At 39.1% G+C, this 20,043-nt stretch overlaps 1 long non-coding RNA gene across 1 annotated transcript; it reads right to left on the bottom strand.

The window, feature by feature from the left end:
- Nucleotides 1-2,943: 2,943 nt before the first annotated feature.
- Nucleotides 2,944-18,520, bottom strand: LOC115065699. The gene is made up of 5 exons (XR_003845475.1): nt 17,578-18,520; nt 12,546-12,891; nt 7,830-8,008; nt 5,191-5,449; nt 2,944-4,038 (listed from the first exon to the last, which is right to left on the bottom strand). It is a non-coding gene; the product is annotated as an uncharacterized LOC115065699 (long non-coding RNA).
- Nucleotides 18,521-20,043: the final 1,523 nt, after the last annotated feature.

Here is a 20,043-nt window from a genome sequence, read left to right as displayed (position 1 = left end):
GGCCCCTTGATCTTGCAAACTTTATATGACCCAGTACAGGGTAAGGCCAGGGCCAAGAAGTGTGAGTGGGTGGGTAGGAGAGCAAGGGGGGAGGGTATAGGAGACTTTCGGGATAGCCTTTGAAATGTAAATAAAGAAAATACCTAATAAAAATTGGGGGGAAATTATGGCATTGTGCCTGTAGAGATTGCTATGTTGTTAAACACTAGTCAATAAATAAATAAATAAATAAATAAATAAATATGAGTTCAAATCTCCAAAAAAAAAAAAAAAGTTCCATTATTCTAGCCTACATTTTGCCACATGGCTGGTTACTTGTGTTACCTGAGCTCAGGTAGCAGGTGTCTGTCTCATCATCTTCCTGCCAGAACTTCTGCCTGGTTCTTTCTCAGAATCCTTTCTCCTCCTGGATGTCCATCTCCCATTTCCTACCTAAAGGACTAAGTCCCAGGCTTTTTAATTGACAGGTGATGTAGCCATACAAAACACAAGATATTCTCTCTACAGACATAGTAATTCTTCTTTGTAACATTAATGAACCAAGAGATAACATCTATTTCTTGTGGTGCTTTTCTAAGCAAGTAGCAGAGTGGTTGGAGTATTTTGAGACTGGGGAGAGGTATATTAAACTATATTGAGTGAATGAATGGATGGATGGCTGCAATTTCTCTTACCCAGGATTTAAGGGCCCCAGGTAGATACTGCATAGCCTTCGGTAAATCACAGATACATTTCACTGATGTTACACATTGCAGAGAGTTTTATAATGAGCACCAAAATTTCTCTTTGTGGGTCACTGAATCAGCATAGACAACCATTTGGAAATTCACAGCTCAAGGGTTTCAGTAACACTTTGAACCAGTGCTGTTTCCTTGACCCTCATTTGCCAGTGTTCTGTTGCTCTGAGTGCACATCTGTGCCAAGGTGTCAGGCTACTGTGTGATCTCCAACGCTGACTTTGGACAGGACCCATCAGCGAACTGGGGGAGCCTCCACTGCAGAATGGGAAGTGTGCTCTTTTCTCAGCCAGCACTGCTGTTGGTTTTGCCTGCTAGCTTCCACGAATTGGCTTTTATGTTTCTTCATTTAGACACTAGCAGTATGGAGACTTATTTTATGCATGTATATTTTCTGTCTGAGGCAAGCAGTGTTTGTCATTGCAGAAATACAGACGACTGCCAGCCGTGTGTGAGTGAGCACACTGCAGAAGTTAATCCACAGGCACTTCACGTTGGAGCGTGAGCCCTGAGTGTGGGGAAATCAAGAGCTTGCTTGTGACTCAGCTGGGACTGATTTCTTTCTTGAAAGAAATCTAATTAGAAGCCAGGATATTCAAGTTCTAGTAATTATTCTCATTCCAAAGCAGGAAAGGTGACTAACCTTTCTACTGTTCCAGAATGCTTGAAGTGGCAACCGTTCATCAAAATTGCCAATCCATCTAGCCAGCATTAGAGCAAACAATGTCACTGATACTGTAGCTGGTTATGTCATGAGTCAAGCACTATGCAAAAACACTGAAACAAAACTGTAAAACCAGTATTATCATCATTATGATTACTAAAAATTTTAATTGTATTATATCTATTTACAAGATGTGCGTGCATGTATATGCATATGGGAATTCATATATCACAGTGTGTATGTGGAGGTCAGAAGACAACTTGCAAGAATTGTTCTCTTTTCACTTGTAGATCTCAGGGATCAAACTCTTACTGCCAATCTTGATGGCCACCATCGTTCCCTCTATACCTTGTCACCAGCCTCAGTCTCATGCTAACAGATAAGAAAACTAATTCAGAGAGAGACTGTGTAACTTCAAATGGCCACTAATGTCTCAGATCACTTTCACAGAAGCCAAATGAAACCAGTCACTTACATAGGGCAAGACAGTAAACTCAGTTAATGTCTGCCATCACATTCCTCCTACAAAGAGCAAAGCACAAAATGCTCCAAAGGTTTGTCCCACCTGGAGACAAGGGGCAAACATTTCTGTGCCAGGGTGACAGCTGGACTTTGGTTTCCCAAAGAGCTCTTTCCATTTTTCATAAGAATATTTAATAATAGGATAAAATTTACTAGATTTAACCGTCAACATCCTCCGTAGCTGGGGAGGTGTGAAGTTCAGCTACATGGAGTCTCAGTAGGTCAGGAATAGAACATGACTTCAAAGATCATGTAAGTTATACTTGTGCTCTTCACACTGAACTATCAAAAACCTGGGTTAGGGGGTGCTATGCTTTTATCAGCCTCCAGATACCAAGGAATACACAGTCCCTAACTCCTTTAGAGGGCGTCAATGCAATTTCATACGGTTTGTTTCACAGTTTCAAATAGCTTGACCTTGAAGCTCCTCTAGGTGCTGAAGATGATTATGCCTCTTCACACAACCCAGCATTTCTTGCCTGTTCTCTCTCATACTCGAGTGCCCTGGCTTTCCTTTCCTGTTGCCCTGAAGTTTGTGATGAAGAACAGATCCTTGGTGATAGCTTCATCTGGACATGTGTGCTGCTGCTCCTTGCAGCTAGCAATAAACAAGAAAGAGCAAGAGAGAGGAAAACTTGTTAACACCATGCTGTATCTAAACAAGCAATCCCAGATGGCATCCTTTATGCCTTCTGCCTCTGATAAGAAAAGATTGAAAAAGAAAAATAGGCAACAGCTGACAAGCCATACCCAGAACTGAGACCAACAGGGAGAACAGATCCCAGCTCTGTGTACTGGCCTCAGTCGTGGCTCAGCACCCAACCCAGAGACCTGCCTGGCTTCAAACGCTTCCAGCAGCACATGCTTTCAAGTAGTCAGTGAATCATGAAAGCTTACAGGGCAAGCATTTTCCTTTTTAATTTGATCTCTAGTTTGCTGATGAAGACCGTGGTAGAAATGCAGTAATGTATTTTATTTAAAGACATTGCGTTGTTAAAAAGAGAGAGACAATAAATAAAATCCAATAGATCTTTAGTACCAGTCTGTGTTTTTTTTCCCCCCAAACCCAATGTTAATTCCATCTTTAAATGCATTATTCTGATGTTTGTGAGCATGAGTGTGTGTGTGTGTGTGTGTGTGTGTGTGTGTGTGTGTGTGTGTGTGTGTGTGTATGCGGGTTCTGGACCTGAGACATTCTAATGACAACTTTTTCTGAAACACTAGAAGCTTTCTCTGGAACCCAAATAACAGAATCCTTGCTCTATTATTTCATAGCTATGTGTCCTCAGACAGCATTCCCTGCACCTCAGTATCCTCCATTACAAACCAAAGTTAATAAAATGCATTCGTTTGGTGAACATTAAACAGAAAAGAACATGAGCAGATATAAAGCAGAGAAAATATGCCTAGCATGTAATAATCGTTAAATATAATCCATGACTTCTGTCATTTGTCCACCAGCATGGGTATATAAGCAAGCATTTTTGTCTCTTCCGGGCTCTGACATAATCTGAAGCTCCAAATATCAACATAATCATTATTTTCCTCTGCAAAATATAATCATTTTAAGATGCCATTTTGGGATGAAATGCAGGTTATGACACTTCACTATTTCAACATGTCGTCTGTGTAAGCTGTAAGGACTCAGCAGTTTTAACAGACCACCTGCAAGAAGCCAAGTCAGCAATCGTGCGTTTATTAGTAAGAGCATGATGTTGGGATGAATCAACAGAAATGCTGTATAATGAAGGAGGAGGTCTATCCCAATGATGCCATTAGACAACCCATTCATTACATCCTGACTGGTCCTCTTGACCATTTGTCTTTGCCACAAGTTACTAAATAGGAAGTGCTTAAAGAATGGCTTGAAATAATGAAGGCATTTTAAATGAACACCCTGATAACAAACATCACCAGCAAAAGTGCAAACTTTCAGACCGAAGACAAACTCAATGGAGTTCTACTCAATGTGCTTCCTTCTGAAGCCGAAGATGGTGGAGGCATTGGTCTAAAGACAAAGGGTTTTCTTACAGTCACATTCCAGAAAACAAAGGTTAGGATGTCACAGATGATACGAGTGCTTGCTTGTTCTGATCATGTAAAAATGCAGCAACTCTTTAAAAAAAAAAAAAAAAAAAGCTTATGATAATGAGATGGAAATGAGTCAGAAAATATGCAAATTAAATTCACTTGAAATATATATGTCTTTAAAAATTTACTGATAAATTGCTTTGTCAAATGCTTGTTTGTGTTTGACTGCTACCCGTTTACCCCCTTCTAGTTTAAGATGCCTTCCTTAACCTTAAAATTCATTTTTAGGAGACTCGAAGAGGAGGCAGACCTCTAGATATGAGGAGTGGTCGTTGTGGTAGAAGAAAGAAAGCAGAAAGAAGAGCAAAAAAATAGATAAAACCGCCATAAAATTTCTAGTAAATTGGACTAGAGAAAGGGAGCACATGTTGTGATGAGTCTAGTGTGAGACATTGCTTGAGATCTACACTCCTTTCATGAGCTAGCATGGGACTTAACTCCAGGCATGCAAGAAGCATTTACTGAGAAAGTCAGCACATGTTTTCCATAAATCTTAATGCACAACTTCACTGTAAGTTGTCCTTAGGGTTGAGCTCCATTTCTTACAGGTTCTTAGAAGATTAAAGTGCATTTTGTTGGAGAGATTGCTTACTTAAAACTTTTTAAAATTGATACCTACAGCATCTAATCATTACGGGAAGGAGCTACAACCTGACCCCAAGGCAACAGTGGGTTAGAAAAGCTAGAAAGCTTCAACGGATGGATAGAACTAAAGCTAAACAGTGGCTACAAACCAGTTAAAGAAGGTTAAGCGACTACAAACTACAGAAAGTAGAAAACCCCAAGCTCAAAGAAGGCAGACAAGAGACTCAAAGTCACAAGAATGGAGACCACAAACAGAATGGAAAAGAAAATGTTGCCCACTCAAGAAAACAGCATGTAGAACCACAACTATGTGGTAACGTGGCAGCAACACTTCTAGCTGAGACCTGACTCATACAGGAAGCTGTTTATGATATTCCTGCTTCAGCAAGCTTTAAAAAAAAAAAAAAATACAGAGCCCAGGGCCTCAAAATCTGCTGAAATCCGGCAACTCCCTTGCCTCCATGGCTTTGACCTAGCACATTTAGTTATTGTGGAACTGGTCAGCAGATCCTAACATGTTCTTTGCAAATTGATGCACATTTTTCCACCTGCAGTAAATCCCTAGAATATTGATAATGACTTAGCACTTACCTGAACTGAAAAGGCCTGATACAGGTTTTTCACGATCTGTGCTCTCTTACTCTTCGCACAATGCATTTTGGAAGAGATGAAGTGCATTTTCCTCTGCATAATTTCACCCTGTTTGCTTCAACAGCCATCACACATCTTTGAATATTTGTCACTGAACTTTCAGAGGTTTTAGCCTGCCAGGGGTTCACAGTGTCAGTCACAAGCACAATTTACAAACATATTTTCTCACTCCTTTGAACTAGTTGACTAGATTATTTTCCTGGAGAAAAGCAGAATTGTACAGTGTAAGACAACACAAGGTCCTTACTGTAGACAGATCAGTTGTATATTCTATTTAAAACATCTAATTTAACAAAATGTTTTTATCCATATAGAAAAAAAAATCACAATATATTGCACCTTTCTTTTTCTCCCTGTGTTGTTAGAAAGTTCTTACAATCACAAAGTTTTACTTCCTAAAGTGTTATTTAACAATTTTCCTATTGGTAAATATAACATATTTTCATTTATCTACTTATGTATGCATGTGTTTTTATGCCCTTATGAGTGTATGCCACATATATGTTGCTCTTGAAGAAGAGGTTTCAGATCCCCTGGACCAGGAATTACACCTGTCAGTAAAACACAAAACTGGTATTGGAAATTGAACTCTGATCCATGGAAGAGCACGAAGGATTCTGAATTGCTGAGTCATCTCTCCAGGCTCAACATTTTTATGTATAAATCTTCAAAGTATTTGAAGTCTTTTGCCAGTCTTTTAGACAAACAAGTATTGTCAATAAATGTCATATAGCTTCATTTCTGTACGTCTATGTTGTCATGTTTCTTAAAATATTGGTTACTTTCTTTCAACAAACTTCCTCATGAAAACACTCTGGCAAGAATGAACTCTATATTCCAGACCCAGACTAAGAATTTGATGCTGTTTCTACGGAAATACTCCTTATTGATGCAACTAGTGATTACTTTACTTCTTTTGACTGGGCATGGTACTGTTGGGTCATTGAGTTAGCAATCACACTGAATCTTACTTTTCATTTTTCCACTTAGTAAAAAGGATGAGCATGTGAGTAATGCCATTTTTTTTGGTTTATCAGCTTAGATAGAGGAATAATTAACAAATATAAAGGAAAACTCAATGATCTTGAAAGTATACATGATTTTCTTCTGCCTAGCTACAAGGCCATTTGCAAAAAGGAGTAAAACACAAGGAATAGATATTTTATACTTAAAGGTGGTTTTGAGAATCATACATTGAAATTGGTATTGGTTCTCAAGCTCAGTAAAAATAAATAACTTGATTCATATTAACTTCTCGCATTTGTACTGGCTCTGATTTTCAGTTTATATTGGAACTCAAGTAGATGATTATTTCTGACAAACTACAGTGCTCAACTTGTAAGTTAACATCTCTAGGCTATAGATATAGTTACAAGCTGAATTTCACATTTGCTAAATAAATCTAAGAGTTTTCACACAACATTGGGTATCCATAAATGAGAATTTGACTGTTACTTGAGTCTCAGATACATTTTGGTTGAAACTGATAAAAGGCAAGTGGTTTAAAAGCGATTTAGAACACTCTTGTAAGTTTTTTGCTTTAAACATATGCAACACTAAATGTTTAAATTTTGATATTTTAAGTTGTGTGGGTGTGTACATGCTTGCACACGTGTCTGTGTAAGTTTATTTGCACCACAAGCATAAAGGTGTGTGTGAAAGCCTGTTGAGGGCATCAGATTCTATGGAACTAGAGTGAGTTAATCTGGGTGCTTTGAACTGAGCCTTGGTACTCGACTAGAACAGTACTGGGTCTTAACTGTTAAACAATCTCTCCAGTCCCTGATATTTGCATCTGTAAGTGAATATATTGACAAATAAGAAATCAATTGCTTATCTTGTTTTTTAACAGCATAGAACAGGATCATTTTATTCTCTTGTGTAGAGCAATTTTAATCCAGCAACATGGCTTCTCTGGCAAGGATTCACATCCAAAAATATGATCAGGGTGGAATACATATACACCCTTAGTACACACATTTATTCCATAACAATGAAGATGAGGTTAGTTTGTAGAAGGAAGCAGCTACATTTTAAAGTGACTTATAGCGGATGGACAAAGGGATGAATCAGAGAAAGATTTGACAGAATGAGTCAGAGATGATACACTCAACTCTCACGAAGACAGATAGGAAAAAGAGGCAACTTAAGAGAGCAATGGGGAGGAGAGAGGGAGGAAGAGAGAGAGAGGAAGGGGGAGAGAGAGAGAGAGAGAGAGAGAGAGAGAGAGAGAGAGAGAGTTTTATAGAGAAAGGTTACAGGTAAAGAGAAAAGGAACCAAAGAATGAGAAGGAGCCAAAAAGATTAGAACAGGTTGCCACAGTTAGAGGCCAAGCAGAGCAATTCAGTCCAAAGCAGTTAGAAGCCAGTTTGAATCAGTCAGTGATCTTGGAGAGGAGTTTAATACAGAACAAATGAATTAAGTGAATTTAACCAGCCAGCCATAAAGAATTCCAGAGTTCTGAAAGAATTAGAAAGGGTGAGATTATTCAGCAGCAAGTCTCCAAGATGAAAATTACATCTGATGAATTAAAAATTACTTCTACAGTGTTGGACTTTTCATTAGTATAACAGAATACCTGACACTGACAGAAGAGACTCCTTTCTTCTCTCAGCTCACAGGTGTCACACCTGGGACCTTGACAGAAAGCGCATGGCAAAGCAGACCAGGTGCTCTCACAGCAGCCAAGAATCAGACGGGAATGGAGGAGAGGTCTCTGTTAGCTTGCTTTCTTTTCTCTCCAGTTTACTCTGTAGTCTATGAGATAGTACCACTGGTAGTCAATGAAATTTCTCTTCATTAATCTTTTCTGACATGCCCTCACCGATGCACTCACAGTAACCTCTTTTGAATGCCTAGACTCCTCATAATCTATCCAACCAGACAATCAAATTTAACTATCTCCCGCATATGAGTGTTAAAAGAGACTGGGGAATTAAAACATGGTGCAATTCATTGCTTGTATGATAGAAAAAAATATGTTTTTACCAAGATAGCTGAAATAACAAATGTGGGCTCTGATGCAATAATCTCCTAATGGTAGCCTACAGAGGCTCAAAGTGTAAAGGATGAATGAAATTTCTCCTTTCGACATTTCAAAGCATGCCACTCTGGGTCTAGAGTATGAAAAAGGATTATTGCTTAGATGGGTATACAAAAGGAGCTCATGAAAGACACTCTCATAATTGGACATGATAACCCTCTATTTTGTGAAAACTTCCAAAAATAAGATTATATATAAGTCAATCAGTTCATTGAGCACAGTTAGGAAAGCTCAGGTATACTTGTTTGCTCTGGGGACAGAACAATATTCTCACCACTTTTCCCTGATGAGTAATAATGACATTCACTTCAACAAGAGACATCACTCCTTTGGAACGCTGTCAATCCTAAGTAGATAGCAAAGGGAATGGATCCCCAGATTCAACGTCCCACAATACACAATGGCTATAAGAGGTGGCGTACAATGATCCCATTACAGAAGCACATATCAAAAAATACATTCGAGTCTGTGTATATGTCTAAGTATGTATAGTCCTATCCTCACATATAGATAATTATGTGTCTCCAGGTTTAATTTAAATTAGTGCTATTGTGGGAGAACAAGCCATAGGAAATCTGCTTGACAGTTACAAGTATCAGGAAAGGCCTAGTGCTACATAATGAATCACTGTTGTCAAACAGAATCGCACAAAACAGCTATTATTTGTTAGATAAAGATGAGGCTCTTCTGGCTCTTTAGGTGATTGTAAATAAACCTTTTGCAATGTGCTGGAACAAGATCAGCCAACAAAAGAAAGCACAGTTGTGAAGCTTCTGAGCTGTTTGACCACAGCCCAGCCTGAGTTGGAAGTGGGAAGAGAAAGGTCCTCTTGTGAGTCTTTTCCCGCACAACTTCCGCATTTACTGAACCAAAGCATCATCCTGCCCAGGGTTTTCTCCCTTATACATGGAACCGTAGCCTTGTCTTCTTTACTGGGAAAAGTTATCTAAAGGGTTCAGATTCTCCTTTCATCCATTGCTTGCATTTTGCTTAATCCAGTGCCAAGAGAAGCAGTGTGATCCAAAGCTCTAGCAGGAAAGGGGAGCATGCCAAATGGTAAGCCTTGGGGGCAGAAGAGTGCCTCCAGAAATGTCAAAACAGCTGTGTTTGATGAATGGGTAAGGTATGTAGAGAATGCAGCAAAGCCTAGCCACAGTTTTCTCAGTGGTGTCCTTTGTCGTCGAGGACAAGGTGGGTTCCTACTGCCTCAAGTTCAGATTTTCCGTGAAAAGGACTGAATGTCCTTGTAAATCTCTTTCGAGGATCAGAATATTTAGAAAAGTAAAGAAGCAATTGCAATCCAGTGCTAGTGTTTGGATTTTCTACTTGAAATCTACTTGATATATATATATCAGTTATTGCTCCTCTCAAACCTCATCAGAGAAACTTTTTGTGTATGTGCAGTGGATTGTAGTTATCTCAGAAATAAATGGTTCAAACCCAGGGAATCGGTGTTAGTGGAGTTCTCAGACACAAACTACCATCACTTTCCTTAAAGCTTAGGAACCATCTGAGAGGATGAGGCAGATAGCCAGGGGCAGAGTGAAACATTGCTTCCTGAATAGGACATGATTGTTATATTCCTAAACCCACAACTACTGTGGCTGCCTATGAAAGATCAACAAAAGATCAATCCACCAAATGTTTTAGCATAAAAGGGAAAGGTTCACAAGCCCCACCACTAACTATGGAGGAAGATAAGTCACTTTTCTTTAAGGAAAACTGTTACCTATAGGTTGGCTACGATTCAGCAGAAGGGCAGTACGAATTAGAGTAGGCAAGTCATTAAAAGAAAAAAACTGAGATGTGAACTTATAGTAGTAAGGTGGTAGAGATAAAAATGGAAGAAGACAGGAATGGGAGTAGAGAGTCCATATGATCAACACATAATGAGCCAAACTCTCAAAGAACTTGGAAAAATGGCTTGGTGAACAGATAGCAGCATTTACATATGGGCCTGATGATCTGTGCTTAATCCTGGATCCTAAAAGGTGGCAAGAGAGGACTACCCTCCAGGAATTATCCTTTGACTTTCATGAATCTATATGCATTGTGCACGCACGTGCGCGCACGAGCACACACACACACACACACACACACACATTCACATGTACGCACACATGAAATAAAGTGGGTTATTAAAAAACACATAAGGGAAGGCAGAAATGTGTAGATCTCTGGAGCTCATGGGTCAGCTTTCCTAACCTCCATGGCAAGGTACAGGCCAGTGGAAATCTCTGTCTCAGTACTGTGGAGAAGCGCCTGAAGAGCACCAAGCTGGTCCTCTATTGAATATGTGCACATTCAACCACGTGCACGCCTCCCTCACACACTCTGACAGACACACCCACACAAGAAAGAACACATACACAGGTACACAAGAAATTAAAATTCAATTCCTTTGCTTTAGCTTGTGTGTGTGTGTGTGTGTGTGTGTATTTTTATAGACATATACACATGCATATATGCAAGATATCGTACCTAGAAATATTTTTGAAACTTGTGAAATTTCTCCAGATTTTCATAGACATGAGACATATCAACAAGAAAATGACTAAAATGGTGCTTTTCCATTAATATTCTTAAAAACTGCCTGTGCTGCATGAGAATTTTAAACAATTGAAAAATACTACATCCTTTAACATCTCTGATAAAATCATAATGTAGTAGTTTCTGAAAAAGCGTAGTGAAGAACCCAGTCTCCTATTGATTAACCCCCCCACATACTTTAAAAACAACCTTAACACACAGACCTTATTTACAAGTCATCTATTAACTCTACCCCCAAATAAATATCCACAGAGAAGTTTCTGGAAAAATTTTGTCAGAAGGGGATTTGTCTCGGGCCATTCTTCCACCTAAGAGCGCAGCAGACAGTCAGGAAACTTGTAACTCTGAGCAACTTGGCTTAGGTCAGTCTCCTCAGAACATATGTCTCATGATTTGAACAAAGTCAGGTCAGCTAATATAAAAACAGGGAGTTCAAATGGGACCATGGACTCAGGGGGCTTTTCTTGGTACCGTGACTGAAAATATAACAGGAAAGAAGCTGTTTTTGCTTGAGTTGGTTGCTTATTATTGGTTTAACATGAAGGCCTTCAAGTAATAAACCCTGGCTTTGTTTCCTAAGTCCTATGACATAAGATCTCCTCTACACTTCCTATTATCATATACAGCTATAACTCTGAATATTTGAAAATACCTAAAATCATTCAGTGGGTGGGAATCAAAGTCAACTAATAAAATACGAGCAATGCTAAAATCAGTTTTGGATAATACCATTTAAAAAACAAAATACAGTTATTTGTTTTGAAAACATACAAGTCGAAATATCTGTGGTAAGGCTTCCCTTGCACTAATCCCTCATGGCTCTCTTCTATCTCCCAGGATTTGCTGATTTTTATACTTTGAAACTATCAAGAGTGTTGCAATGTAACAGGCTCACAGATCTTATTTGTCTGATGTAGACACGATCTAGGTTGCATTGGAATAAAAGCAAACACAGCAATCTTCAAAAACAAAAACAAAAAACAATCTCCATGAGCCTGCACATACAAGAGGATCACTCTGAAAACATAAATATGGCATGGGGATTAATCCCAAATAACAGCTTAATCTCTTTTTCACTGAATTCCCCCCTTCCTGGTCCCCCTCCTACTTTTGGAGCCCTCGTGTGTGACAATGAAGTCAATCTTCTATTTCTTTAGTAACTGGTTGCAGAATGATGTTGCGAGATTTCTTAATTTCAAAAGGCAGACTGCAACTGTTTCATTTGGATTCTAGAAGATATCTTCTACCTCACCCTTAATCTTGCTTCCCAGGAAACGTAAATCTTCCTTAACTTCAAGAACTTCCATGCAAGCTACGTATTCCATAAAAAAAGGGGGGGTGGAGCTAGAAAAAGAACACTAAACTCAACTTGGTCCTTTGCTAGTTCAAACTCCTCAGTTGCATGTATCTGTATTTCTGCAGATGAGTTTAGCATTACACAGGTCCATTTCTCAAGTCTCCCTTGCAAAAGCTCATTGTGGATCACCCTAGAACCTCCAGTCATGTTCTCATCACCCTGTTCCATGATTCCTTTACCCCTCGTTGCTACTGTTAGAGTATAAACAAAACATCAACACCCAGAAGATGTTTCGGATAATGTAAACATAGGATAATGCGCATCTTGTAATAATAACAACATTAAAAAAAAAAAAAAAAAAAAAAAATAAAAAAAAAAAAAAAAAAAAAAAGGAAAACACTTACCTCCTCTGTCTCACTAATTTCCCACACCTGTTTGCTACTTGTGGTGTGCACTCACCGACACTCATAAATTTTCACAAGATTTTAGTCCACTGGTTTATAAAATGTCTCCTGCACTGATGCCCCAATGACATGTTTATTGTTTGCATTTTGTTTTCCTGGTGTTTCATTCACAGCCCCAAGGCAGTGTTCAGTATATAGTATCACACCGACTTCTCTTTCCTCAGGTTCAGAATTTGTCCTTTTGTCTTGTGATTCTAAGACCATAGCTTGTGCGTAGTCAATACTCGCATGTCAAATTGATATTGGTTTGTCGAGCAAGTAAGTGTATGTGTGTGTCCTCGTACACCTGCAGCATTCAAGTAAAAGATTATTTGGAGTACTCATGTGCAAATGTATTCTGATCATTTAATTCATTTACCAGTACATAGGAAAACATGGCAAATCCAACATGAACATCAATCTAGTTGTTAACAACTAGAAGAAATTCTGACTTCCCTTCTGTAATTCACATCATGATTTCCTACCCTATTAACTTTACTGAATCATGACATGGATCCCATTCCTTATATGCTTAGACATATGAATATTAAACTGCCTGAAGTTCACCATTCCTTTAGAGCTATATTTTTATCTGGTTTATTCCCTAGAGTTTCATCATTTTCACCAATGTTTTACCCTGGCTTTGTTTACTAACAACTCCAGTTCAGCACTTATGCATCAGCAGGACCACGTGTAGAGTAATTTTTCCCATTTTTGTATGTTAATTTGTTTTATATAGCCAAGGTCAAATGTCAACATTACCTTTAAGAAGACTTTTGTTCCAAATTAAAATCAGTTGCCATCCTCTGTATAAACACAATATTTGAAAATCATCCGAGCCATGAAAAATAAGCCTTTCTGGATGACTTCATTAAGCTAGCATGTGTTCATTTGTTGAGTGTCCATATAACTACGCACAGTTGTGATGGTAGTAGTGTGTTTTTCTGCTCACCTAACCTACTAACACCTTGAGGTCAGTATCAAATATTGTTCCAATGTACTCTACAGAAAATAAATAGAATTACACATGCACCACAAAATGAGAATCTATGCATCTTGGAGCCTCCCCCTTGAGATGGATCCCAGTGTAGCCAGGTAGGTCACTGAACCTCTTTTTTTCAGTCTCTTCTCCATTTTCATCCCTGCAGTTCTTTCACACAGGAACATGTAATCTCCAGAAACCATCTGTTAACAACCCTCCCCTACCTCTCCCCAACCCAGAAGACCTCCTCACTCCCTGAGGCCTCCAGTCTCTCCAGGGTTAAGTGTGTCTTCTCTCACTGAGGCCAGACCATGCAGTCCTCTACTGTAGGTGTCTTGGGCATCAGACCAGCTAGTGTGTGCTGCCTGGTTGGTGACTCAGTATCTGAGAGAACTCAGGGGTCTGGATTGGTTGAGACTACTGGTCTTCCTATGGGGTCGCCCTCCTCCACAACTTCTTTCAGCCTTTTCCTTATTCAATCAACACGGGTCCCTGACTTCAGTCCATTGGTTGGATGTAAGAGTCAGCTATTTTTCGGCCACTTGGAGGACAGCCATGCTAGGCTACTGTCTTTAAGAACACCATAGCATCAGTAATAGTGTCAGGTCTTGGAGCCTCCCCCTTGAGATGGATCCAAGTGTAGCCAGATCACTGGACCTCTTCTTTTCTCAGTCTCTTCTCCATTTTCATCCCTGCAGTTCTTTTACACAGGAACAATTCTAGGTCAGAGTTTTTGACTGTGGGATGGCAACCCCATCCATCCACTTGATGCCCTGTCTTTCTACTGGAGGTGAACTCTAAAAGTTCCCTCTCCCCACTGTTGGGCATTTCATGTAAGGTCCCTCCCTTTGAGTCCTGAGAGTCTCTCATATCAGCTCTCTGGTACATTCTAGAGGATCCCCCTCCCCCACCTTCTACCTCCCGTGATGTTGCTCATTTCCATTCATTCTGCTGGCCCTCAAGGCTTCACACCTGTCTCACTCCTAAAGAACTAAACAGAGAATTCACAACAGAGGAAACTTGAATGGCTGAGAAGTCCTTAAAGAAATGTTCGAAGTCCTTAGTCATGAGGGAAATGCAAATCAAAATGACACTGAGATTCCACCGTATGCTAAGATCAAAAACTCAGGTGACATCACATGTTGGCTAGGGTGTGAAGAAACAGGAACACTCCTCCATTACTTGTGGTATTGCAAGCTGGTACAACCAATCTGGAATCAACCTGAATATTCCTCAGAAAACTGAAACTGGATCTATCTGAAGACTCAGCTATACCACTCTTGGGCATATACCTAAAAGATGTCCCACCATGCCATGGGGTATGTGTTCCACTATGTTCATAGCAGCCTTATTTGTGATAGCCAGAAGCAGGAAATATGTCCTAAGACATCTGGTTCATTTACACAATGGAATACTACTCAGATATTAAGAATGAGATTTTGCAGGCAAATCAATGGAGCTAGAAAATATCAACCTGAATGAGGTAACTCAGACCCAAGAGGACATCCATGGTATGTACTCATCAATAAGTAGAAAATAGGCAAAAAATAGTATAGAATACTCAGGATAAAATCCATAGAACTCACAAGTGAGGATGTTTCAATTCCACTTGGGAGGGTGGGGCAGAGGGAGGGAGGAACGTGGTGGGAGAGGTTAGGGTGAAAAGGAGAGCATGCCCAGATGTCCTTATCTCTTTATCCTCAAGGATGATATTTAAGGAGAGACTAGTGTCTATATCCCTCAGTCCTGGAAGCCTGCTTACTTGATGTCACCCAAGCACTTCCAGAACAGTCATTCTAGGTTAAGACCTGAAAATAGTGTGGCTCCTTTGTGCAGCTCTCTCTGACTAGAAAACCTTACACACAGAATGGTGTTTCATGAGTTGCCGGGAAACTGTTGATACCATCAATGGTAGTTTGCACAAATGGCTATTGCACACTGCTCCTGTGTGGGAGTAGCTCAAACACGCCACTCCTCCACTGTTTCTTTGGCAGTGGAGCATCTGTCCTTCCTGCGCTCCTTTTGTGATTGCCGCCTGTCTTACGGAATGATTCCCTGTGGGTTCTGTGTTTGTTTTCAGTGTGGTCCAACCAGCAGAACTTCACTAATGTCATTTTCCTTTCAGCTTCAGTTTACTTACTGTAACCTTAACCATTAGTTATCCTTGTGACTTATGACTTGGATATATCATACAAGATGGAAGACATGAAGGGAGAATGAGAAAAAAAATTAAAAATAAAATAACAAAAATTAGAAACACTTTATGATGAAATACCCTGATTGTAATATATGACCAAAGCTAATTATACATAGGAAGGCACACATGGGGAAATTAAGATAAACCCAGGGCCCTCAAATGGAATCAAACAATCTAAAGAGTGAATGACCGATTGAACTTTAATGATAATATATCACAGTGAGCAAATTTGTCATTCTCATTGCATAACTGAATATCAGCAGGCCCCACCTCTAATCTATAGGAAACTAAGAAAGGCTGAGTGTGGGAGAAAAAAAAAAATCGTTCCTAGGGAAGAGCCCCTTGATTGATTATCCGTACTAACATTCCAGCCTTGAAATCATATATATTCAAAACTAAACAAACTGAGAATGATGAATTTATATGTTTATGCATATATATGTAACAAAAACAAACATAAAGAGGTCATAAATTGAAGACAGAACAGGGGAGGTAAACGAAATAAAGGGAGAAGAGAAATTATGTAATTATAGTTTAATTTCAAAAGTGAAATATAAATGTATATGATAGGGCTGGACATTCATTCATCTGTTGATCTCCTGATTGTACATCGCAGCTATGGCTCAGGAGACATTGGGGAAGAAGGGACAGGAAGCTTGTAAGAATGAGAAAATCGGGTAGTCTGCTATAAAACATTTTCTCCTAGAAACGGCTATATAAGCAATACTGGAACAATAGCCATGTCAACACAGATGTTAATGGGGTAGAAGGCAGTTTTTCCTGGATCTCACTGCTAGACAAAGAGTGCTCTAATGATTTATGGAAGAAAAAGATTCAGATTCTCCCAAGGATGAGCCCCTTTATTGGATGCTCAATGCATAGTGCTCAGCCCAGAATCTATATTCACACAAACAACTATACATATAAGCAACAAAAACAGATTATGTATAAGTATATAAATATGTAACATAATAATGCGTATATAATAATGTTTATCAGTGAGCTGACTATAGATAAAAAAGGAAATAGTACATACATCATGAGTAAATAAAACTTTAAAGAAATGAACAAATTATATATATATATATATATATATATATATATATATATATGTATAAATAGTAATCAAAGAACAAAAGTCTATTAACTTGAGAGTCAGGGGACATAGATGGGGTTCAAAGGAAGGTGGCAAGAAGAACATGGAGGAGATAAGAGAAGGGGGAAATGAAAAAAAACTAAAGTTTTCCTCCTAAATATTGATGTTCATGACAACTAGCAAATCAATCAGTGAAGAATCCTGCTGATATTACAAGGATCTTGAAGGATCTGAAATATTGAGGTCTCCCTCAGGAGAGAAGCAATCAATCTCAAGGCTGCTCTTTTACCTGCTACTAGCGTCTTTCCACTCACATCCCCTTTACAGTAGACACCAGCAAACCATCGGCAGTCTCGAGTGGTTGTTGCAGTTTTCAGTCCAGTTTCTTTTTTTTCTATGGCTCACATACTAATTTACAGTTACCGCACTGTATCTTTAATCATTACCTAAGAATGCTGTTTCTCTTCTTCTGCTTATTTGGATTTTAATTCTGCTTTTCTTATTTCTGGGCAAAGAAAGGCAACAGTTTTCAAACTGTTAAAGGGTAGACATTAACAAACATCCTAGTCTTTTAATGTTCAGCAAACAAAGGAGGACCAGAAATTAGGAGTTACTCGTCAAATACATATAATGCACTCACCATGCTAATAGCTTTAGCACAATGATAAAAATGTTGGGCAAAGTTGTCTCTTCACTCAAGGCTAAGGTCAAGACCCACCTTTTCCCCAGTGAAGGATTCTTGACTTTTGCTTGCTTTTCTTCCACCAGCTTGAGTCTCATGGGACTTTTTGTTTATATTTTTTGTTAACTCTTGCATTTTATCCTCTGCGTATTGTTCCCCGTGTATTTGTCTTTTTCTAAAATTTCCCTGTTGAGTGCTGACTTTATCTGTAAATAAAGCTATAGAAATTACTTATTACATGAAGAAAGCCAAGCTTGCCCTTCAACATGCTGCCATTCCATAGGACACGTCGCAATGAAGCTGCCACCCAGGAAAGGAACAGAGGTCCTCTTTCAATAACCAACAGTTGGTAGCAAATCTTTATGTCTGAATAAGTTTGCAGAATAGAAGTTTCTGGAGCCTGAGCTTACCTACCCTTTACTGCTTAGAACGTCATTGACATCTCAAAGGAGAGGTAAAGCAATCAAAATTATATGTGTAGATTCTCTTATGTGTTTTTTTTTTTTATGGACAGCATAGTAATAGGTTTCACTGAATGATAACACGTTGCAATTCTATATCTCTTTTAATGGTGATTAATAATCTAACTTTAAATATTTCCTGTTACTTTTTTCTGAATCTTATTTTCCCATACGCATCTTTCCCATTTCATTTTTTTAAATCTAGATTCCACTCAGTGCCAAGTAGGAAAATGCAAGCAGAAAATTCTGGTGCTCTGAATCTGGTTACTTGGGCTTCAACTTTAGTAGTTTTTGCTTCTAGTTCAGTGAGCTTGGACAGTACCCTAAACTCCTCAGATCTCAATTTTCTTCCCTCTATGATAGAGATTTTTGGTGAAGAATAGCCAAGTTAATACGTGTGAATCACTCTCTGGGTTACACAGTGTCCAATTAGATATGACTAGTTAATATTCACTATTATTATATCATTTTAAAAGCTCCATTGTGATTTTACCTCAGAAAAACCCTATATTTTAAAAGGTCACTTTCTTCATATGTAATCCTTTTGAACTTGAGAGAAAAGGACTTGACTCATACTGCATGAGGGTTGCTACCTGAGCCAGTGGCTCTGTCTAGCATTCAGAAGCTGGCCAGCATCACGGTGAGCACCCAGTGAGTCAGAAGGGCCTCAGAGCACTTGATGGTGTATGCACTTGGCATCAGACAGCACAGACATAAACATACTTGGAAAAAGGCAAAGGGAAATAAATATGTTGGTTCTGGATGAAGGCACCATGCTTGTCAAATTGTTTTGAAATGCCCTAGTGCCTCTTCAATATTCTACCTATTGATTCCACCACTTAGGGCCACAGTTATTAGTTAGCCCACTAAGGGAACTATGAATCACATCTACTGCCTACCGATCTGGTTTATCCCAAAGACACAAACAAACCCAAGGTACTGGGAAAAGTACCACATCTTTGCAGTGCAGTGCAGGGTCAGAGGTGGGGGTTAGCATTGTTTTTTTATGGATCCTGCAGTATCGAGGCAAAGAATACCCTTACTGACATCCAAAGCCTGGGATATTTGACCATGTGAGAAGGAAGTCCCTTTGCTCTTCACAGTCACTGCAGATGTCCCCACTTCCGACATCTGGAAATGGGAGGTCTTGAACCAACGATCCATTAGTGTTGCAAACATGTACTCTGTGGATTCTGTCATCCTGTTTAACTTGGCAAGACCTACAACCACCCTAACATTTTGTGAATGAGAAGATTGTCAAATTGATATGTTTCTGATTTGGTTGCTTTTAAGTCATTATCTGTAAGAGCTTTCATGGTGCTTATACTGAGGAGAAACCTTGCCTGTAATTTTTTTTTTTTTAAGTTATATGGCCCAAGTTTTCTCTTTTTGTCGAAGAGATTGAAAGCTATGAAAGTCATTCCAAAAGTTTTTTGGGCTCTGCAGTGGCATTTTCAATGGGAAATTGGCAAGGACTTATGTGTGAATGAAGACAAAGAAAGCCAGTGAGCAGTCGAAGCCCCGAGATTGAGCGTCTGCTTATCCACATGTCAAAGAGGAAATGTGCAAATCTTCCTTCAACTGCTAACGGAGTACGTCTGCCCAAAACTCCTGAGGTCTGATGCGTTTTAGAAATTTACACAGAAGAGTGAGGGAGGGAAAAACTTATAGCATTAATACAAATTTGTCTGGAAATATTCTTCCTTCAACAACTTTGGGCAGTCTCGCCTTTCCTTTGCTGCAGACACATAGAAAGTGGAAGATATGACATAGGTTGTGTCTGCATAGGGCCAAGCGTCTGGGCTAAATTCGGTCCTAGTGTTTGATCTTAAATAGACACAGGGTTATTTTTTAAAGCACCATCTGTCTGTAGCCAGGATAGTGCAATCACCAGCCTGGGAGGTATTTAATCAGATCATAAAAGTTTCTCCAGCCTTTCTCTCCCCAACTACTGTTTTATCCTGATTAAAAAAAAATACTGCTAGCTAATTAATCCTTTCTTTGCGTAAGAAACTATTAATGTTTCTTAATAGGATGGGCA

The sequence above is a fragment of the Mus pahari genome, chromosome 17 (genome assembly GCF_900095145.1).
Source record: "Mus pahari chromosome 17, PAHARI_EIJ_v1.1, whole genome shotgun sequence".
NCBI classification, from domain to species: domain Eukaryota; kingdom Metazoa; phylum Chordata; class Mammalia; order Rodentia; family Muridae; genus Mus; species Mus pahari.
The sequence above is the reverse complement of the archived record's forward strand: the minus strand, read 5'-3'. Positions and strand labels throughout refer to the sequence as shown.